The 25,421-nt window shown below is 40.0% G+C and overlaps 1 protein-coding gene across 6 annotated transcripts in view; it reads right to left on the reverse strand.

Moving 5' to 3' along the window:
• The window catches only part of ATXN7 (ataxin 7), a 139,873-nt gene that overhangs the window by 107,189 nt on the left and 7,263 nt on the right, over positions 1-25,421 (reverse strand). The window contains exon 1 of one of the 6 annotated variants that reach the window (XM_038565936.1): positions 979-1,243. The exons of 2 other annotated variants lie outside the window; for them this stretch is intronic. The gene's annotated coding sequence lies outside the window, so the exon portion shown is untranslated. Of the gene's footprint in view, positions 1-697; positions 917-943; positions 1,244-25,421 lie in introns of those variants that run through there. 3 more of the 6 variants (XM_038565935.1, XM_038565934.1, XM_038565939.1) reach the window with 3 other exon arrangements.

Genomic DNA, 25,421 nt, shown 5'->3' on the forward strand with positions numbered 1-25,421 from the left:
AACAAATTAGAGTTAGAAAGCCAGTTTTCAAGTTTGACATGCAGCACAAGAGAAAGAACGGCAAATATAGGTAATGACACAGCTATGAAGCAGATGCTGCTAGGGTGTAGAGCACAAGGCAGGCTTACTTCATAAGAAAAATTCACTATTGATACATTTTTCTTCCTATAATCCTCACAAGCTATATACCAAGGTTGGGTGGCAAGAAGATTGTTTTAACTTTTATTTACTTTCATATACTCTGAGATAGTAAGCCAAACATTTCTATGGTCTGAGACATCAGATAATAAAGCAACTCTGAAAGTCAGCAGTTGAAATTCTATGCCATGTTTCAAACATTTATTCATAATTATCTTTACTGGCTCTAAGTTATTCATGGATCACATCCATTCCCTCTCCCTTTTTAAAACAGTTTCGGTTTCATTCACCCACAAAATGTTATTCAGTAATGTAAGCGTTCAGTAATCATTCCTCCAATCTTTATAAGCCAGATGTGTCTCTTCTCTATATTTCTAATTCCTTCCTAGTGCCCTTTTAAAAATTTTCTCTGATTTCCATTTTAGTGTTCTTTTTCTGCCTTATTTCCAATAAAAGCCACTATCTAGCTTAACATGTCTGTCCAGAGCCAAAATTCATTTCTTTGCATCCTAAACACTTTACAGCTATGCAAAATCACTCAAAGGAAGCTACAAATTACCAGGATAGACAGCCAATAAAGATGTTATGTTAGAGATAACCATTCAGCCTGCTGACAGTGATTCCTTCAGAGTAGACTGGAGATGGAACAACACTGGCAGCAGATTAAACTCTGTGCTTGATAGGATTTCATTAGGTCAAGCTATGTTTCCATTTTCCATCAGGACACTCCAGGCACATCTCCAAAGTATCCAAGGAAGTCATCAGATTTTGGGTGCCATGAAATCGCCCCCAAGATAGCATTTACCTTTAAAAGAATTCCTCATTTACTAGCCTGCATACCTTAAAAATGCTTTAAGGGAGACTCTATTCTTAGAGGGAAAAAAAAGGTAGTGGCAGTTACTAAAAATAAGCAGTTAAAAATAGTAACTTCTCTTAGAATGGGGGCAGAAAGACAACTATCGTATGTTTGTATATGTTCTTTTTTATCTTCACAAGAATACTATTCTCAAAAGAGCTGTTGTTATGATCCCCATTTTACTAGCAAGGAAACAGACTGAGAGAGGTCATAATTTGTTCAAGATTACCCAGTAAATAAACGGTTTGGAATTGGAACTAGAATGGAGGCCTATGATGTAATTTAGTTCCCTTACCAGTACACCATACTGTCTAAACAGCAACTTAATTTTGTTTTGCAAAGACAAAGAAATTGGTTTTTTGTTTGTTTAATATTTTATTTATTTATTCATAGAGACAGAGAGAGAGAGGCAGAGACACAGGCAGAGGGAGAAGCAGTCATCATACAGAGAGAGAGCCTGATGTGGGACTCGATCCAGGGTCTCCAGGATCACGCCCTGGGCTGCAGGCGGCGCTAAACTGCTGCGCCACCAGGGCTCCCAAAGAAATTGTTTAAGGGGAAGACTGAAGAGCATGTTCTAAGAATAGAAACATAAAACTGGACAGCTTTTATTCATTCACCACCTAATATGTAACAAATAGTCAATAAATATAATTTTTAATAAGATAATTTTTAAATGACTGAGATGGGAGAGAAAGAAATAAAAAAGATATAAGGGTGCCTGGGTGGCTCAGTCAGTTAAGCATCTGACTCCTGGTTTTGGCTCAGGTCATGATCATGGGGTCCTGGGATTGAGCCCCACATCAGACTCCACATTTAGCAGGGGAATCTGCTTGAGATTCTTTCCAAAATAAATAAATATATCTTTTAAAAAAGAAAAAAAAGATGTAACTTGAGTTTCTCCAAAGTCTTGAGAAGCATAAATCTATTTACTCTTTTTTTAGGAGCAGGGGGCAAGATTACAGAAGATGCCTTTCTTCTAAGAGCTGCCTAACCCATGGTGATCCTTTTTCTAACTACTATGTAGTTCTCAACTCTATGCCAAACGGTATTTATATTATGCAACTCCAAACTCCTCCTTTGTTTTGGCCAAAGTTGGACACATGACCTAATCTGAGACAGTCCATTTGTTCTCCTTGGAACTAGAATTGGAATGAAGAGGGTCTACTCTGGTCTAGGCTGCAAGCTACCCCCATGCACTCTCAGTCTATAGGAAAAAGCCAGTCAGCAAAGAGAAGAATAAACACAGTGCTCAGAACAAATCTAACCTAGGAGGCCACTAAATCCCAGAGGATAGAAAGGGAACCAGTTCCTGTCACGGATGGGTCTTGAACTTCCCTGTCTCAGGTATGGTCTTCCAGAGGCCCAAAGCATTTCCTTCCCAAAGGGTTTAAGAATTCCACGGACCTATAAAGTAAAAGGCTCCCTCTTCTGAGCTTAAATGTTTTTTAATTGATTCTTGATAAGTGCAACAAAAATAATCTTGCTCAAGACAGCAAAAACTTTTGTTTTTAAAAGGGCAGATATCACCAGAATTTGTTGTAAAAAAAGGTTCTGTGGAATGCCCAAGGGTTTGGAAAAGTCCTTTCATTACCTTTAAACAGAGAAAAGTCCACACTGTTACATGAGCAGTGTTATATCAACATTTATAGAGAAAAGGCCTTATTTTCTAGAACATTTTTATGTACTTTTAAGACTCTGAGAGCCTCGCTGTAATCTGGATCACTTATTGTACAGTCAAGTATGTCAAAATTAAACAAAAATGCCCTAGCCATGATAGAAGAAAAGCAGGCCGAACTGAGTCACTCTTGTATCGAAGCATAACATGAATTTTTTTATTTCTTAAACCTTCTTAAAATCTAGGGGCTTGAACCCCTAAGCACCCTAGGTGCTTGGAAAGGGCACAAAAGGGAAAAGAACAGAGTAGAGAGGGCCCTGCAAGGAGGATAATACAAGTTCTAACTGGAGGGAAGGCCAGCTCCAATCTCTCCATTTTGCGCATGGAAAGACTGACAACCAACAGAGGTTTGCCCCATTTATTTACTCAATAAAAACGTGCTGAGCATGTGCTCCATGCCAGGTGCCATGCCTGGCACCAGAGCAACTCCATGTATAACCTCTGGGCTATCCTCTACTCTTTGACCCTCACTACAAACAAAGTCCACAGGCCTAAAACAGTCCACTTCACTGTCTCTATTACTTTAGTGATCTTAGGGGAAAAAAGGAATTTGTTGCTAATATTTAAAAGGTGGGAAGATTCACATAGAATTCCACATTTCCTTTTTCTCTTGGAAAGTTAAAAAATGTGGCCACCGGTGCCAGCTCTCCTGGGTGGGGATAACTGGGTGATGCTGTCAATGGGATGCCCCTTGCCACTCCCTGGGTACCTTCTTTTCAAAGTTCCCACCTGGCTGCATCACTTATTTTCCTTATACACCTATCTCCTGTGTGTGACGTTTAGCCTATGATGTTATCCTCAGGCTCTTTTACATGAAACACCACAGACCAAACATTTCCAAATCAGATTGCATGTTATCTGTAATTATTCAGCAATATGAATTAGCACGGCCCTGAGTTTACTCATTCTCTTCCTTGCTTTCACCCTGACAGGCTTTTTCCCTGTCAAAGCAAATTTAAAAATGAAACTCTATACTCCACACAATCTGACTTCTCAATGGTGCTAGATGTCCACCTCTTCAAAGACCAGCTGAAGTTCTCCCACTTACTGAGCTACAGGGTCTGCTCTCAAGGTCACTCCACTAAACACACAACTGCTAAACCAGGAGCTGACATCACTTACTAGTAAGGACTCCAACACCTCTGGCCTAGGTTTCAAGGAGATATTTTAGTCATAAGGCTTTCTTGACCCTCCATGAAACTCCATTAAAGCCTCCATTTTCTGTCAGTGCTTGGCACCAGAACATTTCCATACACATTCAGCCCTTCTCAGGAAAGATTTCAATATAGCCATTTCTCACTTCCCTTGCCATTTCAGGTCACATGGCTCTCCCATCTCAAGCCCCATCTTTCCCAGGCTTCACTGACAGGGCTCTCCTTCCATTTGGCTGAGGGGTAAGCCATTTGTCCATCAAGCATAACTATAGTACACTATTTCACCATTAGCTGAAGGAGAAACAAAAATATAATTGTCAATAATTCCCCAGGTTGTGTAAAACGTTTGCTCAAGCCAGTAGATTTGCAGGTCTAAAGCAGAGTCCAGTAACAGTGGCTGACATTCACTAAGCACTACTTGCTAAGTGCCCAGTTTCAACACAGTAAACCCTTTAAATACATTCTCACCTAATCCTCCCGGTTCTATGATGTAACAACTTTTACTATCCTCCTTTACCAGAAAAAAATACTGAGACTTGTGAGATGAGGCCCCAAAGGGGTAGAACTGTGGCAACTGCATACTAAAGTGGAGCTGAAAACCATTCCTTCTACTGCTACCCTGCACAGCAATTCTTACCTCTTTCCTCCACACTGCTGTTCCTGCCATCCTAAACTACTTCCTACCTTCCAAGTAACTCCCATCCAGCCTTTAAAACAAACTCTGATAAACCTCTTCAGGTCATCACACCTACATCCCTAAGTGGGCTTCTTAGAGGCAGGGTCTGCAACATTTCACCCTCATACCCCCAGGGCCTGATATTCTAAGTGTTAATGCCTGCTGAATAGAATTGAATTCAATGAAACCACTGGGTCTGACAAGCTACCCAACCACTCAAGATAATGTGGGCCTGGGGTGGGATGTTCCCGCCTTGCTGAGAACTTGCAATTAGGCCTGAGCAATACATAGCTGTTGTGGCATCTACCCACACTCTTCCCAACCAAGTCCACCTATAGACGAAAAAGGGGAAGGAAGGATGAAAAGTAAAGTCCATGATGCCTTACTGTCCTCTTGACAGGGCAATAAAAAGTCTGTGGTGTTGACAGGGAAAAGGAAGGCCTGTGAGGGACAGAAAGGGTTTCTCCCCCAATATCTGCCAGGGGGACATCAATCTCCTGATCCTGGAGTAGGGTTATAGAATTCTAAAATCCACATAAATATACTCAGTCAAATCATTCTTTGCTACTCTAACACAGTCCTTTAGGAATGATGTCAAATAAATGAACAGCTAGCAAGTATTTAACTCTGGAGGCATACTTATTAACACTACCAATAACAGTAACAACTTTTACTGAGTGTCTATTCTGGGCCAGCCCCTGTGCTAAGTACTTTACATGCACTGTCCTGTTTAATTTTCACCACAGCCCTATGAAGAACGTTTAGAAGTGAGGAAATGGAGGTATAAAGTAGTTAAATGGCTTGCCTAAAGGTCACTACCAAATGGCTCACAATAGAAGCAGTTCCTAGTACAATAAATATGTAATTTTTATCAACAATGCCTGCAGGGTTTTTTTGTTTGTTTTGTTTTGTTTGTTTGAACTTTTCTACCCTTCCTCCTTAAGTAAGGCCAGGTAAATAAAAGCAGGCGGGGCTACCTACTGCAACTTTTACTAGCTTCTCTAAAAGATCCAGGGAAAGTCCTTCCTCTTCTGTTAAGCCTTTTAAATATTATTTGTGATAAAGATTGCCAATGCCAACCTATATCCACATTCTTCATCTTCCTGAACACACAATTAGACTAAATTTCCCAATTTCCATTGCAGTAAGATGTAGCTATGTGAGTCCTAAAATATGAAGAGATGTTGGGTTCCACTTCTAGGCTTGATCCATGTAAACCTCTTTGTTTTGATCCTCAGTCTCTCATAACCTAGGTTAGTAAAATGGAGAGGGCTCCAAGCCCCTAGAGGGCAGAGCCACAAAACTTCAACCCTTAATAACTAGGTAGAGAAGAGTCTCCTTGCCAACCCATACTGAGCTGTGACCTGAGAGAGAAATGAACATGTATTAAGCTACTAAAGTTTTAGGTAGCAATAGTCAGGCCACCCTAATACAGTATTAGTATTGTTGTCTAATAAGGCTTTTACTTACACAGTTTATTCATTTCTCACTATGAGGTAGGTATCATCTGCATTTTATAAGTGACAGAACTAAGGGTCAGAGATCAATAATCTTGTCCTCCTCTGAACAACTACAGCATTTACAATCTGAAGGATCTATTTGGTAATTACTTATGGATTGCCTTATTATATATGTTGGTAGATTGGTAGGGCATTGATGGGTAGGGCAGTTTTCACTCCTGTAGTTAGCTGATTTTTTCTTCTACTTATAACTGGTTTTCCAGAGAGCTGTTAATGGGTGGGGTAGGTCCTATATCCCTATACTCCATATCACTTCACACATTGCCTCATGAACATACAAATTAATCTAAAAATCTATATTCTTTAAATTATCTACTTATATATAAATTAACATACATGTATTTTAATAGATACATTCTGTTTGGGGCAGAAGGGCTCTTAAATAAATCTGACCAAGAAGGGCAGCCCAGGTGGCTCAGCGGTTTAGTGCCGCCTTTGGCCCGGGGCATGATCCTGGGGTCCCGGGATTGAGTCCCACATCAGGCTCCCTGCATGGAACCTGTTTCTCCCTCTGCCTATGTCTCTGCCTCTCTCTCTCTCTCTCTCTGATGAATAAATAAAATCTTTAAAAAAAAAATCTGATCAAGAAAATTGTCTTACGTGCTACAGAGTTACTTACTACATTTTTATACAGTGCCTGGCATACAGTTGATGATCAATAAATGATGGCTTCCCTCTTCCTCTATCCCAACCACTACTTCAAGTACAATCATGCTGCTTGATGAAAATAAGGATGATCAGAAGAAAATGTTAAAGTGGTAGGGAGCCGGGTGCCTCAGTGGTTTAGGCCTCTGACTTTGGCTCAGGTCATGATCTCAGGGTCCTGCGATTGAGCTCCCTGTTCAGCAAAGAATTTGCTTCTCCCTCTCCCTTTCCCTCTGCCCCTCCAGCTCGCATGCTGGCACTCTCTCTCTCCTTCTCCTAAATAAATAAATAAATAAATAAATAAATAAATAAATAAATAAATCCTTTTAAAAAGAAAAAATGTTAAAGTGGTAAGTAGAGGTTGATTTTAACTACAAAGAATAGTTTCCTATGGGGAGGAAGACTAAAACATTAGGAGCTAGAGCCAAATGAAAATCAATTGCCAATTACAAGAGTATCTCATTTATAAAAATCTGTTCTGACATGGTCTTCAGAAACATGAATTCTGGGCAAGCCAACCGGTGAGTGCTCACATCTCCCCTTCATTGCTAGTGAGCTGCAGAATGGTGCTTGGGGACTCACCTTCTATTTGCTCAGTTCATAGGTCTGGCCATATTGGATTCCCTAGAACTATGATATCATTATTCGTAGCAAAACACTAATGTGTCCTACAGCATCTAGCATATTTTTTATATTTTGTTAGAAAACAACATACAGTCATCTGAGGAAGATTTGTTCCTTCTGAGGCTGTTTGTTCCCATCCTTCATCTACCACAGTAAGACAGTATTAACAAGATGCAGACACTGGCCTTCATATGGTGACATTTCACACTAACCACATACAGAAGGTCCCTGACTTAACAATGTTTTGACTTAATGATTTTTCAACTTTACAATGGTGTGAAAGTAATACACATTCAGTAGAAATCATACTTACAATTTTGGATTTGGATCTTTTCCCAGGCTAGCTATATGTGGTATGACACTCTCGTGATGCTGGGCAGCAGCAGCACCACAGCTTCCAGTCAGCCATGCAATCATGAGGGTCAACAACCCACACACTGACAAACATTCTGTACCTATAGTCATTCTGGTTTTCACTATCAACACGATATTCAATGAACTACATGAGATAGTAACATTTTCTTATAAAATAGGCTTTATGTTAGATGATTTTGCACAACTGTAGGCTAATGTAAGCAGGTTTAAGGTATACTGGGCTAAGCCATGTTAAGTGGGTTAGACTGGTTTTTTTTTTATTTTTATTTTTTTTAAGATTTTGGGTAATCTCTACACCCAACATGGGGCTCAAACTCACAACCCTGAAATCAAGAGTCACATGCTCTACCAACACTCTACTGACGGCCAAGAACCCCAGGTTAGATGTTTGGTTTTTGTTTGTTTGTTTGTTTGTTTGTTTTTACGATTTTATTTATTCATTCATGAGAGACACAGAGAGAGGCAGAGACATAGGCTAAAGGAGAAGCAGACTCCCCATGGGGAACCTGATGTGGAAATCGTGGAAATCGATCCCAGGACCCCGGGATCGAGATCTGAGCTGAAGGCAGACACTCAACCGCTGAGCCACCCACGCGCCCCAGGTTAGGTGTTTTAAATGCATCTTGGAACAACTTATGATGGGTTTATTGGGACATAACCCCATTATAAGTCGAGGAAGATCTAGCAATTCTTTCATTAATTAATGTAAATATTTAAATTGCTGTTCATGCAAATATCATGTCCCAAAGAGTCTCTCTCTGCAAAGCTCTTTCAAGAAGAAATGAACACAAATGAGTGTCACTTTATTTGGTAAAACTAAAGTATACACTTGGTTTTCTTACTCCTGCTCGGTAAACAGTTGCAATATTTAACTTAACTTGCTAATGGAATGGGCTTTTCCCGGGGTAATTTTCCCTTTAACATTGCCGTATCATCTGTAACAGTAGGCAATAAGGTTAATGCTATAATCAGCTATTACCTCGGTACATACGACTTTAGCTGCTGTTCAAATATAGCAACAGAGTATAGGACAACCAAGCAAGAAAAGTACAGGTTTGAAAATTAGTGAATCAAACTCTGGACAACAACTTATTTTAAAATAAATATGTTTTTAAATGTTTAACATTGATGATCTTTTTAAAATAAAATTCTTTTAAAAATGAATGAAAAATGCCAATCTCAAAAAAATCACATTTATGTAACATTCCCAAAATGACAAAATTAGAGTTGGAGAACAGATTAGTGGTTGCCAGAAGTTAGGGACTATATGGGTAACATGAATGACTAAAACCATTAGAGGACAGCATCAGGAGATTTTTGTGGTGCTGGAATAGCTCTGTATCTTGTTTGTAGTAGTGGTTATACAAATCTACATGAGATAAAATTACACAGAACTACACACATACTCTATACCAATGTCACTTTCCCAGTTTTGGTATTGAATTGTAGTTGGGAAAGATGTAACTTATGGGAGAAACTGGGTGAAGAGTAACCAGGTCCTCTCTGAACTGTCTTTGCAACCTGTGAATATTTAATTATTTCAAAATAAAAAGTCAAAAATAACTAAAAGTATGTTAGATTATAAACAGACTTCAAAGAATAATTTATGCAACCTATAAGATTAAATAAAACCCAAGCCTGTGCAATTATTTTTTTATCATCTGATTTTCCATTTGGTATACAAACTACAGATAATCTTAATAGAGGCAAGAGTAGAAATGAAGTAAGTTTTTTAATTGGTTTTGCTGTCAGGATGGTTACTGTTCATGACAATGTGAGTAATATCGAGCACTTGGGCAGCAAATATCTGGACTTTTTACAAAAGGCAAGTAGTACACAATGTAAAAAAATACAAATATATTTAAAGGCTTATCTTAAAATCCATTAAAGACATTAAAAAAATAGAAAGCAAAAAAAAGTCATGGAACGGCATACTTGAAACTTAAAAATAAAAAACATATTTTCTGATTTCTGTATGCTAATGAAGATAATCTGCAAAATACATTATTAGACTCAATGTGATTACCAAACAAGAGATTTTTTTTTAATGTACACATGGTAGGGATCCCTGGGTGGCGCAGCGGTTTAGCGCCTGCCTTTGGCCCAGGGCGCGATCCTGGAGACCCGGGATCGAATCCCACGTCGGGCTCCCGGTGCATGGAGCCTGCTCCTCCCTCTGCCTATGTCTCTGCCTCTCTCTCTCTCTCTCTCTATCATAAATAAATAAAAATAAATAACATTAAAAAAAAATAATGTACACATGGGAATAGTTTCTACAATTCAAATTATCTCTGGCTAAATTCATATAAATTGCTGTAATACACCAATAATAAATAAGAGACAAAAAGAATTCCAGAAGCCGGGAGATGCAAATGAAACAAAGCCAGTACAAGTTATTCTCACTAGGGTTTTAGACAGAAATCTTTTTATCACTGATTAAATGTAACATTCTGGGACTACATCAAAAACATGACTCTCTGATTCCATGTATCTCACACCTAAGCTGGCTCCACACTGGCTCATCATAACTCGGAATCTAAAGAGAGGCTGGCAGCACTTCATAAATACCTTCCTGTTCGCTCCTTTCTACAGTGATGCAATTTGACCTACATTTCCAGTGCCCATTGAAACTTCATAGGAGGGGGAAGAGGAGAGTTTTTCATTTCTCCTATCCTCTGATTAACTAGGACAGCAAATGCCACTCAGGGGACTGCTACCGGGCAGAAGCAAAGGGGAAAAAAAGTCATGCCGGTAGAAAATTCCACAGGAGAACATTTAAAAATCCTGCATTCTCTGATTCTGCAAATAAACTGTCATGGCTTTACAAGATGACAGCAAAGAAGAGTTGTCCCACTTTACACCATAATCAGCCTAGAACACCAAGGGCTTTTATTTACTTTAGGCTCCCAGCATGATGAAAATTAAACTTGAACTACAGACTCTTGTCCTTGCCACCATCTTTTTGTAAAAATAAGCTTTCAATTTTAGAATGATGCTAAGTTTACAGAGAGTTGTAAAGACTCTACATTGTTCCTATATACCCTACACCCCGTTTCCCCTATTGTTAACCTCTCCCGTTGGTGTGCTACATTTGTCACAACTAATAAACCAATATTGACACATTAAGTCCATACTTTATTCAGATTTCCTTAGTTTTTGCCTAATGTTCTTTTTCTGTTCCAGAATCCCATCCAGGATATCACGTTACATTTAGTTGTCATATCTCTTTACTCCTTTTTAGACTGACAATTTCTCATACCTTTTTGATGACCCTGACAGCAGTTTTGAGGAGTACTAGTTAAATATTTATAGAAAGTCTCAATTTTCTAAAGGTTTTCTCAAGATTCTAATGGGATTATTAATTTTGAGGAGGAAGACCACAGAGGTAAAGTGCCATTCTCATTACATCATATCAAGTGAACACTTATCATTGTTCATGCTAACTTGATCATCTGGCTGGGGTAGTGTTTGTCAAGTTTCTCCACTGAAAAGTTTCACACCCCCTTTCCATACTATTCTCTTTGGAAGGATGTCATTAAGCACAGCCCACATTTAAGGGATGGATAGTTATGTTTCACCTCCTTTTGGAGGATTATTGACACTAATCATTGGAATTCTTCTACATGGAAGATTTATCTATTCTTTCCTATTTGCTTACCCATTCAATCATTTATTTACATCTGTATGGACACACATATTTTCCTTTTATATTAATGTTTTATTATATTTTTACATATTTATATTATCATTATTACATATTATATGTATATTGATTGTATCTTTTATTTATCTTTATTTTATATCTTGAGTTACAATTTTTTTTAAAGATTTTATTTATTCATTCATAGAGACACAGAGAGAGAGAGGGGCAGAGGAACAGGCAGAGGGAGAAAGGCTCCATGCAGGGAGCCCAATGTGGGACTCGATTCAGGGTCCCCAGGATCACACCCCAGGCTGCAGGCGGCACCAAACCACTGCGCCACCGGGGCTGCCCTTGAGTTACAATTTTAAATGATATTATTTGTTTAAATTGTCCCACCTTGGACCCACTAGGAGCTCTTTCAGGCTCCTGTGTTCATTTGACATACCCCATTATTGTGTGTTTTGTGTTTTGTTTTAACACTTTTGTGCTTTCTGGGATTAGAAGATGCTCCAGGCTCAACTTGCTTATTCCCTGCCCCCGCCATAGAATTAAGTCATGTCTAGTTCCTTTTACTGGAGAATGGAACTAGAAACCAAGGTCTGGGGATCCCTGAGTGGCTCAGCGGTTGAGTGCCTGCCTTCAGCCCAGGGTGTGATCCTGGGGCCCGGGATCAAGTCCCATGTCAGGCTCCCCGTATGGAGCCTGTTTCTCCCTTTGCCCATGTCTCTGCCTCTCTCTCTTTCTCTCTGTCTCTCATGAGTAAATAAATAAAATCTAAAAAAAAAAAAAAAAAAGAAAGAAAGAAACCAAGGTCTGGGCATTGGGTCTTACCAGAGTCTTTGAATGTTTTACACTTTAAAATTTCCACACATGAACTACTTCTATAATAAATTAATATAATTACTTCTTTAAGTATCTTCATTATGTACTCTAACATGATAAATCATAGAGAATACTTAGTAATCAAACTACCATCTGACTGGCCACGTTTCAGGTTTGATATGTCCAATAAATGCCTCACCATAATGAAGTTCCCCCTCCCCCACAAAAATAAGATTTTTTTTTCTGTTGTTATGGGGGAGGGAGAAGAAGTCTAGATTTACTCTTTTCTTTTAAGATTTTATTTATTTATTCACGACAGACACAGAGAGAGAGAGAGAGAGAGAGGCAGAGACACAGGCTCCATGCAGGGAGCCTGACGTAGGACTCCCTGGTCTTCAGGATCAGGCCCTGAGTTGAAGGCGACACTAAACCACTGAGCCACCCAGGCTGCCCAGAAATCTACATTTAAATGCAGCATGCTTGCTGCTCTATGCAAGGTCTCCTCTCCTTCCTCCTTCATTACCATTACAAGGTTTGCCAACCCTGAATTACCTGAACTAAAGGAAAATACAAATACAGTTGGATCTGGCTTTGAAATAGATTAGTGATGAGTTATGACAGCAACTACACCTTCCTATTTATGGTTTGTTTATTTTAACATTACACATAGCTTTTCTTCGTTGAAACTAAACTAATTGGGGATACCTGGGTGGCTCAGCAGTTTAGCGCCTGCCTTTGGCCCAGGATGTGGTGGTCCTGGAGTCCGGGGATTGAGTCCCACATCGGGCTCCCTGCATGGAGCCTGCTTCTCCCTCTGCCTGTGTTTCTGCTTCTCTCTCTGTCTCATGAATAAATAAAGTCTTTAAAAAAAAAACTAAACTCATTAACCCAAAACAAGGACAGAGCCAGGAGCTTCTTAAGCAGTGGGGGCACCCAGAGGGAAGCAAATATATTTCTGTAGATAACAACTCTACAGACAGGAGTCAATCCCCTGCAACACACAGGAAAATTCGTCACCTCAGACTCTAACCGTTAGTCTGTGTAAACATGCTATGCTAATAAAATCTTTAGTGACCTCAGATTTGTTTTTTGGGGTTCTTTTTTAGTAGAAAACAGGCTGGGGCCAGCCCCTAATACTGCTTTTCTCTGTCATCCTTTTCTCACTCATTCTGATTAAGATTTATAGTCCATAAATATTTCCTTGAGCCTCTACTATGTACTAGGCAGCACACTATGCCTGGTGCTTTCAATTAATCCAATAGACTAGAAAAACAATTAAGAGCCCTAGTTCCCATTTTTACCTCCAGCAGAGCTGCTGAAATTGCTGGAAAGTAAGTCAGCCTTTTACAATGCTAAAGGAACAAAATGGTTTGGAGAAGCACATGGTTTAATGCCTACTTCTACAGCTGTCTGATAGCAACACCTTAGAAAGATCCTAACTTCCTTATCTGTAAATTAGACACAATCAAACTACTTCCCAGGGATAATGCACGGAAAGCACAGCCCTAGCACATACCATGGGTTCTATAAGTATCAGCTCAGGTTCACATTTCATCATAAACACATCTAGGAAACACTAGGACTGCTCCAGTAAAATGGCTCATTGTCTTCTTTTCATTGTTATTTTATTATCTTTGTAAACACTGAAATCACAATCTTAAAAAAAAAAAAAAAGTCAGTTCCTCCTGTGTCCCAGTCAACCTGTCTTTGATAAACAATGCACATTCACTCAAGAAACATGGGCCAGAAATTGACAAGAAATAGATATTAATAACAGTAACAGCTAACATTGCCTAAAAGCTTATTTTGTGCCAGGTACTGCATGGATGTTGCACAATAAGCCTATGAGGTAGACATTTTAATTAACCCTAATTTCCAAATGAAAAGCTGAGGCTATAGAGGTGAAAGTAAAGTGACTTGTATGAGGTTGCTACCCATCTAGGCTAGGCAATCTACCCTCACAGAAAGACAATAACAATAGAATTATACCAAACAACTGAACATAAACATCCATTCCTTACCCCATGCTGCTAATTCCTTTTTCATAACACTACTGTGCTGGGTTGTACAGTGGAATGAAAGAACTAAAATGCTTACTTTGTTCCAGAGATGCAAAATGAGAGAAAAGCTATGAACACCCTGGCCCCTAATGGGGACTCCAAATTGGGACTTCTTACTTTCAAAATATTTTCAATAAATAAAAAACTCATTGATGTTTCCCTACAGCATTTTATAGCACATTAGCAACTCCTTGGCCTACCCTGCAAGGCTTGTCACTCTCTACCCCAGTTCTTGCGTTGGGGCATTTGTACTACTTTTGGCTTCAGGGCCCAGCTAACTTCTTCAGGATAGTTTAGAAGTCACTTGACCCTGGGGAGGGGTAGAGCCGTGAAGAAGTCACTTACCCCTTCACCTAAATGGGAGTTAATCCCACACTTCAATTCCCGAAAAGTGATTTAAACCTGCTTCTTCATGAATGTCAATATCTTCAGAATAGGCATCCATACTACTACCTGCATCAAAGACCTTCTCCCCTACAGGTTTTACCCCCAGGAATCTTCTGTCACTCCTTTTCCCCCAGGAAAAGGTATGGAGAAAAGCAATCAGTTTTTGGAATTAAACAGATCATTATTTAAATCCTGTTTCTTTTTTTTTTTAACATTTTATTTATTTATTCATGAGAGACACAGAGAGAGAGACAGAGACAGAGACATAGGCAGAGGGAGAAGCAGGTCTCATGCAGGAAGCCTGATGTGGGACTCGATCCCAGAGTCCTGGGATTATGCCTTGAGCCAAAGGCAGACACTCAACCACTGAGCCACCCAAGTGTCCCTAAATCCTGTTTTCTATTTACAAACTGTGTAACTTCAAGCAAGTCATCTCACCTCTATAATGAAGTTCAGTTGAGGAGATAACAGATAAAGCATAGTGACTAACTCGTACTAACTGCCATTATTATGCCCATTCTACAGGTAAGAAATTAAACCCTAATTAGCATGATACCAAAAGCCACAGAGCTGGTGAGTGATAGGGGTCAGGGCTAAAAGCCAGTTCTTTTTCCTTCTTTCCTTCTTTCTTTCTTTCTGATAGGCACACAGTGAGAGAGAGAGAGAGAGAGAGAGAGGCAGAGACACAGGCAGAGAGAGAAGCAGGCTCCATGCACCAGGAGCCTGACGTGGGACTCGATCCTGGGTCCCCAGGATCGCACCCTGGGCCAAAGGCAGGCGCTAAACCACTGCGCCACCAGGGATCCCCTCTATAATTCTTTATTGAGCACTATTACTAAACACCATGCTTGGCACTGAAGACATAACTCTCATAGCACTTATGAAGGCACCCATCAAAAGTTTACACTAATAAGTTTTAAAGTATTTGAGGGAGAAGAGGAAAGTACCTGTCTATATACGGGTTTTAGTTTTTTTTTTTTTTATTTTTTTTTTTTTTTAATTTATGATAGGCACAGAGAGAGAGAGAGAGAGAGAGGCAGAGACACAGGCAGAGGGAGAAGCAGGCTCCATGCACCGGGAGCCCGACGTGGGATTCGATCCCGGGTCTCCAGGATCGTGCCCTGGGCCAAAGGCAGGCGCTAAACCGCTGCGCCACCCAGGGATCCCTATATACGGGTTTTAGAATAAGTAAAAAGATCCCTGGATTTTGTCTGGAAGGTCAGGGAAGGATCCTGTGAAGAGGCAGCATTTAAACTGGGACCAGTGGGATCCTGAGTGGCTCAGCTGTTGGGCGTCTGCCTTCAGCTCAGGGTGTGATCCCGGGAGTACCAGGATGGAGTCCTGCATCGTGCTCCCTGCGTAGAGCCTGCTTCTCCCCCCTCTGCCTATGTCTCTGCCTCTCTCTGTCTCTTGTGAATAAATAAATAAAATCTTTTAAAAAAATAAAAATAAAATAAATAAACTGGAACCAGGAGGCAAAAAAGGTGTTCTGAAATGAAGTGGAGCAGGCATCCCAGGCAAAGGGAATCTCAAGAGAAGACTCTAATAATGGTTTGACTGAAGAACTAAAGGCCAGGCCACCTGAGGAGGCTGGAGAGGTGGGGCCAGATCAGAGGACCACAGAGGGACATGATAGATAAGGGTTTGAATGTCAGGCATCCTTAGAGCAAAGGGGAGACGGGCTGCTCTGGCTGAAATAAATAAGGCTCATTCTGAACCCAGTTCCTTGAGCTTGGGGCCCTTTGGTATCTTTTTATCATCTGTATTTCTAAAACATGGCAAGTGTAAACTTTTGATAAATATTTGTGAGCTATAGGAATCTCTGGTAAAGACACATTGAGTAAACCACTTCTCCCTCTTATTAATCCTACAGCTGATGCTTCTATTAAAGGAACTATCAATGATTATTATAGTTGGGTGTGGACCTCTTCACTGGTCTTAAGTTTTGGGAAGCAAAGTATCTTATTTACCGTTTAATCTCTAAAAGCCAAGTGCTCAATAAAGTCATGGGTTGAAACAGATCCTCTTTTAATAGCTTAAAATCTCTTCTTGGGATCCCTGGGTGGCGCAGCGGTTTGGCGTCTGCCTTTGGCCCAGGGCGCAATCCTGGAGACCTGGGATCGAATCCCACGTCGGGCTCCTAGTGCATGGAGCCTGCTTCTCCCTCTGCCTGTGTCTCGGCCTCTCTCTCTCTCTCTCACTGCGTGCCTATCATTAAAAAAAAAAAAAATCTCTTCTTATATTTCTAGATTGGCTGAGTAAGAATCTTCATGCCAATTTATCCACCTTAAATAGATCTGAAGGGATAATACGCAAGGAGTTAAAAAAAAAAGTTCCACTTTCCTTTTGCAGCCTAACTTTTTAAAAATATATATTTCATTTTTAAGTAATCTTACACCCAATAGGTCTTTTCTTTTTTTAAAGATTTTATTTATTTATTCATGAGAGACACACAGAGAGAGAGAGAGAGGCGCAGAGACACAGGCAGAGTGAGAAGCAGGTTCCATGCAAGGAGCCGGATGTGGGACTCGATCCTGGGTCTCCAGGATCACACCCCGGGCTGCAGGCGGCGCTAAACCACTGCGCCACCGGGGCTGACCCCCAGTAGGTCTTAAAATCACAACCCCAAGATCAAGAGTTGCTTGCTTTACTGACTGAACCTGCCAGGGCATTCCTGCAGTTTAATTTTAACAACAAAAAACAAATTCACAATGTGTAATTAAAAGTATACTCTTTGGGGATCCCTGGGTGGCGCAGCGGTTTGGCGCCTGCCTTTGGCCCAGGGCGTGATCCTGGAGACCCGGGATCGAGTCCCACATCAGGCTCCCGGTGGGTGCATGGAGCCTGCTTCTCCCTCTGCCTGTGTCTCTGCCTCTCTCTCTCTCTGTGACTATCATAAATAAATAAATAAAAAAAATTTAAAAATAAACTATACTTTTTGTATTTTAGGATAAATATTTTCTACAGTTCACATGCATATTTTTTTTAAATCTTAGTTTAATTTTAATCAAAAACAAAATGCCCCCAACAGAAGGTCTTTGGTGATTTTCCAATTCTTCTGAGAATTATTCAGATTATTTCTTTGACTATTTCATTACTCTGATAAGGTTAGAGTAACTGCATGGACTATTTATATTAAAAGATAAAACGGAGTCATAATCAATAGTTCACATGCCTTAAGGTTTATTTTGAGGTTTCAGGAGATGAGATTGAGTTAACAAGATGAAGTGCAACTATGAATAGGCTACTATGGTGTGCTAGTAACTCTCCATTTGATCGCCCTCTCCCCATCGCAAGAGCAAATTTCCACCACTCTGGCCCTGCTCTGTGCCCCCAAAGACTTGACCTCTATGGGTAGCATCACCGCATCAATGCAAGCAGGCCTCCAGATAGGTCTGGCCAAAGAATGGGACTGGAAGAAGATCAAAGAGGGAAGAAAGAAAGTGGGGAGGGGAGTATTGCTTCCTTACTCCCTCTCTGCTCCGGGCTACAAATTCAGACAGTGGCTGAATCCATCCAAGGCCATAGTTCCTGCCAGACAGACCCCCATCCCACCCCCAGGTGTGGCTCCAACTCTCTCGCTGGACTCCAGTAAAGCTATTTCTTCTCTTTGCTCCTTTGGACCTAATAGTGATAACAGATTTCCACTGCGGTTGGTTTTGTGGATGACAGGAACCACATGTCACCCTTAACTCTGGCCTTCCTCGGAAAATAATCCTTTCATTAGTCTCCAGAACCATCTGAATGGGCCTGGTTTCCTGCCAGACTTAAGAATTGAAACCATAGACTTGTAAAACCAGCAATCTCCCTCTTTTGCATCTAGCAGTTATCATCACAATGGTTATTCATCTGCCAAAGCAATTCCTTCATACCAAGCACGGCATGTAAGCTGTTAAGATCCTCAGGCAGAAATGACACCTTTTAAACTGGTCAGTGCAGGAGAACACAGGAGGGCGCTCCTGAAAGACAGCTGGCAGGATGGAGAGGCTGACACAATTCTCTAGGCAGGAGTCTGTTACATGTCAAGAATAAAACATTTACAAAGAGATGCTACTTCCTCCTACTTATCCCTGGGTTTCCTTTCGCTAAGGGCTTGGGATCAAAGTCAGCATTGTATTTTCACACAGAACACCAAGAAGCTGTATCACTGCCTGGGTAAGTTGTCCTGCATGTCACTTCATTTTGCTAGTTTCTCAGACCCAGGGATCTGCTTACCACTAGGCCAAGGCACACAGAAAGAGAGCCAACCATCTTGTATTACTAGCCACCTGTCCATGATCTTTCCTTCTTTCTGTTTCATCCCAGGAGAAATCCTTCTTCTATGCTAGGGCAAAAATGAGCAGGATGAGAAAATTCTGCCTTGTTCAGCCTTGCCTGTCTCTTTAACAGATCTGACCAGATTAGCACTTTTCTTTTCCACAGGAGAGGACTGGCATATGCTTATACCATAATCTGCTCTGAGCTCCTTCAGATTTTTCTCTTATCAAGTCGACTGGATTTGAGGTTAGATGTTAAGTGAAATCACCTGGGTGTGTCTAACCACTTCACCTTGTTTTCACTTAGTGCAAGTAACCTGAATGCGACTGTATTTCTGAATATTGGGACAGTTTTTTGAGTAAGAGCTGATTTAAAGAATTCTTCTAGAGATGCCTGGGTGGCTCAGCAGTTGAGGGTCTGCCTTTAGCTCAGGGCATGATCCCGGATTCCTGGGATCGAGTCCCACATTGGGCTCCTTGCAGGGAGCCTGCTTCTCCCTCTGCCTGTGTCTCTGCCTCTCTTTCTGTGTCTCTCATGAATAAATAAATAAAATCTTTAAAAATAAATAAAAGTAAAGAATTCTTCTAGGAGGCTGAAAAGAACTGATGTGGCTTATTCAACAAGCTACTCCACCAAGAACTCCAAAAGTCTCCTACTGCAACCAGTAGCCATTTAGAGTTAACAAAGTTGTTAAAATAAAAGACCTAAGGCAGAGAGACTGCAGTCTGCAAAAAAGATGCTCTGCCTCACTTCACCCAAGGCTAGCCAAAGGGCCCACTAGCTCTCTTCTCCCAGCCTGGGGTTGGTGAGGAGGAGCTCCTCACTTCAGCCTTTGGCAACACCTGTGAGACAAGGAGATTAACAAAACTTGATTCACACTGTATATCCATTTTTACCACTCATTACCCTTTCTTGTAGGCATTCATTCCAAAGGATACCCTGGGGATTCTATAACTAGTAGAGTGGATCTATATCAAATATTAATAGTAGTTTCCTTGGGTAGTAGAAGTATGAGTAACTGTTATCTCCTTCTGTATATTTGTGAAATTTTCCAATTTTTTTATGAACACCCATTTTTTTTCTGTTTACTGTTCTAAGAAGAGATTAACAAATCAAACACTTGATTTTTGCAATCAGAAAAAAGTTACTACACAAAAACCTTGCAAGCATTCAGAAACTTCAGTTTTGCATAAGAACCAAATTTATATAATTCTTTTTGTTTTTACGGAATTCTTTTTTTAACCTTTTTTGTTTTTATTATGCACTCCATTAATACACTGCATAACCTTCCAGCAGGGGTACATGTACATAACTGAGTTATTTTTCATCAATCAGGAAAATGCTTTTCTCCAAACCCTTTGACACATAGTTAACGATTAACTCCAGAGACACACCTATCTCTTTGGATCAGACTCCACTGATATGGAAAAGGATAAATAGGGAACCCTTTTCTTCTTGCCCCCTTTACTGAACCTGTGGATGTGCACGGTGGCTATGCAGAGGATGACAAAGTACAGAGCCATGACACCAATTCCGGGCAGAACATTTCGCATCACATTATGGTTACCAGGACCAAACTTTTCCTTCCTGGCCCCCTTTAGGTGACCCAGCCATGGCCCCTTCCTGGTAGGCTCCCTTTTTTTAATGGAATTCTTAAATCAAAATATTTTTTAGCTCCTGTGTATTTTAAGATTTTCAATACTACATTTTATAACTTCCTTTAAAATTAAGAAACCGGGGATCCCTGGGTGGCGCAGTGGTTTGGCGCCTGCCTTTGGCCCAGGGCGTGATCCTGGAGACCTGGATCAAATCCCACGTCGGGCTCCCAGTGCATGGAGCCTGCTTCTCCCTCTGCCTGTGTCTCTGCCTCTCTCTCTCTCTCTCTCTCTCTGTGTGACTATCATAAATAAATAAAGAAAAAAATATAAAAAAAAATTAAGAAACCATCCAAAATGTGAAAAACAAGAATGCTAAATTAGACTTAATGTAATTTTTCTCTAGTACACATCACAACCTTAATTTAGATCATTTAGACTCTTCAAGGTCAAAGTTCACTATTTTCATACTCTTTTCATACTCTTCATACTGAAGTAGTAATACAGTTTTTTTTTTTAAAGGATTTGTTTCTCTTTGTAAGAACACCACAGAGACAATATCTTATGCAGTTATGTGGTTAAGAGACTACCGATAAAAAAAACAGACTAGTGTTTCTTCCACTATAAATGCTAGCCAATAAAAACTTTCCAGTCTACAGTTGATTAATACTTGACACCAGATCTATGGAAAGAAAAGCTAATCGTTGCTGACTATTAGCTAAAGCAACAGACGCACTAAGAAAATGCCTAGTATCACTGCTGTTAACTATGACAACTGATTTTTCAGTTTAGCTCCACTATAGTTCTAAACAGAAAAATGCAATACTATCTTTTCTAGGAGCTACTGTTCTCATAATCTATAATAGTTAAACAGGTGTTACTCACTGTCCTGTAGTGTTGAAATATATTCACAGGGAATTTTAAAAACCATAAACATTTTTACTAGCTTCAGGAAGCTAGTAAATTTGAACAAGTGATTCTTTTTCAACTGTCCTAATGTAATGGTGAATGGTCTCTTTTCTAACTTCGATATCCAAATGATTTATAGTTATAACTACTAGAACAATAACAATCAAGAGGATGGGTAGTGGAGGGAGTAGCGAATGGATTCTTAAATATCTCCTTTTAGAGCATCTAAGAGGAGCTATGTTCCCAAACACTAAAAATGTCTTTGTGTTCAGAACATAAAAACTTAAAAACAGGAAAAAAAAAAAAAAAAAGCCTTAAAAACAGTGTGAACAAAATGTAAACAGATGAAAATACGCATTTTTCTTTTTTTCTAAGAGAGAGAGAGGAGCAAAGGGAGAGGAACCAGATGACTCTGCGCCCAGCACAGAGCTAGATCCCAGGACCCCAGATCCTGACCTGAGGCAAAATCAAGAGTCGGCCATTTACTGGACTCAGCCACCCAGGCAGCCCAAGTATGCATTTTTCAATGAAGAACTTTGCTAGTACTCTTTTCAGGATTAAGTTCAAGGATTCTAAAAATTCAAAATGCCTGCAAAATGAGACCATGAGACAAACTAGAAATGCAAGAGAAAAAAGACAGTTTTTTTACTCGCATTAAATGTTAACATGTTTAAAAGCTTTAGAAATCAGCACCTGAAACAAATTAGAAAAAGATAACTTAAAAACTAGTGTTAAATGTTAGGACAATGTTCTAAAAGCTACAGAAAAGTCCTGAGATGTCTCTATTTACAAAAAGTTCTGGCCAAATTAAGAACCACCATATTAACACTATGATCACGTTAATGGTTCAGACTACAGTGAAACTTTACAAGCAAGGGGGAAGGGCCTCACATACAACCCTATTGTTAAGAGCCCTGTCTACAGACCCTAATTAAACAAAAGTGTCAAGTACTCCTCTCAAAATCCCTTGTAGTGGTGGGCCTGAACAGCAGAAAGCAGAACAGACCATTTAAGAGTCCAGGGTTTGGGAAGACAAGTGACTATACCACAAGGTGGTAATTACACCGTGGGGAAGTAAAAAAAAGCCAGACTGAAGGGCTCCAAGAGGTACTTCAAAACCAGCTAATCATGGCAAGAAGAGGTGGGACAAATTGGCTTCTCAACTGGCTATCCATGGGGACATAAAAAGACCCTGGGCCTCCAAAGCAAGAATAAACAAAGGTGACTACTAATGGCCAAGATGACACTAGATACATCCATTACATACCAATGTCCCCACAGTAATAAAGGCCAAACATATATTCACCCATCTCCAATTCAGCCCAAAAACCTGAGAAAGCAGAAGAGAGGCTTCTCCAGTTGGCAAACCAGTGTTCTTGAACTGTCCACAGCAAAGACCTGGTAGTCAGAACACCTAGGTTTTCCTGCCAACAGTCCCTATCTTGGAGGGGAAACCGCTTAATCTTTTGTAGACCATATGCTCAGCTGAAAAATAGGGAAAATATGCTTTTCTCTGACTTCAAAAGATTATAAAACAGGACTATATATGTGAAAATGCTCTGAATAAAATCACACTATTTTTACAACATTTTAACCCTAGAAACACGGTTTAACTCATAAGCTAAACGCTATATAAGGGCAGGTTGCTCCTTTCCCTCATGAACTTTAGGATCTAAAATGTTTAAGTATTAGCAAGGCTACAATGAAAGCCACTAGATACCTGAAGAAGACAGAAAAACAGAAGCAGGGCATTGTGGGGACATTGAGCACAGGGGGCAATAACTGTATTTATCTCACTTTGTCCTAAGGGAATCATTATGCACTAGGTAAGACTATTCCTAAAAGGAACGCTGCTACCAATAAATGGTTAAATTACAGTTCATGTGATTTTCTTTTAAAACTCAGGGAAATGGGGCAATGGGTGGCTCAGTCTCTGGGTATCCGACTCTTGATTTTGGCTCAAGTTATGGTACCAGAGTCATGAGATGGAGCCCCACTTACGGCTCACAATAGGCATGGAGCCTGCTTGAGATTCTCTCTCTCTCGCCGTCCCCAGCCCCTCCTCCTCCTTCCTTCTCTCATAAATAAATAAATAAATAAATAAATAAATAAATAAATAAATAAATCTTAAAAATAAAAAAAATAAAAATCAGGGAAAAAAAGGAAAAGATTACCTTGTAAAAAAAAAATGGGATAAATATGTTATTGCCCTTAGAATGGTAAGCACTTATTATTAGTGGAAATGGAAATAGGTGGCAAAGTCACAAAAATGCTTCTCAAACTGGGGTTTAGGAACCTTTAGAGGCATGTGGGATTGGAAGGGAAAGGGGTGAACCAGAGGTCATCAGGGTGTTGTAAATAGTAAATGTGATCGATAATGCACTGAGCAGCTTGCAAAAATGTTCAGATAGTGGACATCTGTTGGTTTTATCAGCCCTGCATTCACTCCCCTGCTGGGGAACACACCGCCTCCCCTTCAGTAGGTATTCTCTTGGTGAAGCAGGAAACAAGGTACCTTCCAGGACCCAAGCTGACCCTAAGATACACTCTCAGTAGATAGTGGAGTTACAAAGAGTTGGAAAGGTTAGTAAGGCCAGGACCCTGTGAACCCTCTCCATTGAACCCTGGTTCTTCAGCTCTATTGTCAATTCGGGGAGCTACACCACATCCTTCCAGTAAACTCCTTTCTTGCTTAGGGTAGGCCAATTTTGTTTCTACTACTTACAACTAAGATCTTTAGCTGATTAGTTATTATCTTTGGTCTAGGAGAATCCATTTTCTCAAAGATTTGGGAAGTAAAATTTGACAAGTAATTTTAAAACATTAGTTTTCTGGTAAAATAAAGGGAAGTATCATGGAGTAGAATACAGACTTCATATAAAATTTTAAGATGTTCTATTTTTCTTTTGAGATTTCTAAAGATATGCTTCCTTCCCCTCCCTCCCCACTCAAGTTTCTTTAGCAATGGATTTAAGAAGCACTGGTATAGGGATATACTTTCCTTAACTTTTAGCATCTGCCCCTAACTAGGTAAAAGATCTAGGGCAAGTTACATAACCTCCCTAAGGCTCACTTATCACAACTTTAAAATGGGAGTAATAATAGTACCCACCTCATAGAGCTGTTATCCAAAGAGATAACACAGGGAAGCACTTAACCTTGTTTGCAATCATGGCAAATAAGGGTTAATATACAATAGCCAGAATCACACTGTTCGAAAAGATAGACACCAGAATACCACTGCCTCTCCTCACTGCTGTCAGCAAGCCTTTTGATACGTACTTTGCAGTACCTCTCATCAAAAGGTGGTGCCTACTTTCAACCCTTAAATCCAGACTGGGCTTATGGCTGGCCTTGATCAACAGAATGTGGCAGAGTGACCCTGTGTGACTTCTGAGCCTAGGCCTCAAGAAGCCCTGCAGCTCTCACCTTGAAACACAAAGTCTCCATATGAGGAAATCTAGTCTAGCTGCTGGAAAAAGAGATGGTGTGGTGGTCAGATGAGTTGTCCCAGCTAGATCCCTAGACCAACTAGCTCACTGGAGATTTCAGATGACAATAGCCACATTAATGACCTCAGGCCAAACAAGAGCAATGGAAGAACTGCCCTGCCCTAATTGTGCACAAATAAAGGGTCATTATTGTAAGCCACAAAGTTTTAGAGAAGGTTCTTCTTATTCTGCAATATGTAACTGATAGTATACTTCATCAATTATCATAGTATTTCTACATATTTAATTCCATGCATTTCTTAAAATTTCCTACAAACCCAAAGCCCCAGTGTTTGCAAGTAAGTATGTCACAGCCAGATGTGGTTATACTTCTCATTCTTCATGGCCAGTTCGATGTTTCTAATTTCATAGAAACATTAAAATGTAGCCCAGAACATGGGGGTTTAGGGTAGAAAGTAAAACAAACTCCTAAACCAAAATAACCTAAGTGAAAATAAAGTTGAAAAATTTCTAAAATTATCACAGGTGCACCACAAGGATGCAGGTGCACACATAGTTGAGCTAACACTGAAGTAACTAAGAGAAAAAAAAGTGAAACACAATTGCTATGTTTCATTCAAATAGTAGAAA

Source organism: Canis lupus, chromosome 20 (genome assembly GCF_011100685.1).
Source record: "Canis lupus familiaris isolate Mischka breed German Shepherd chromosome 20, alternate assembly UU_Cfam_GSD_1.0, whole genome shotgun sequence".
NCBI lineage: Eukaryota > Metazoa > Chordata > Mammalia > Carnivora > Canidae > Canis > Canis lupus.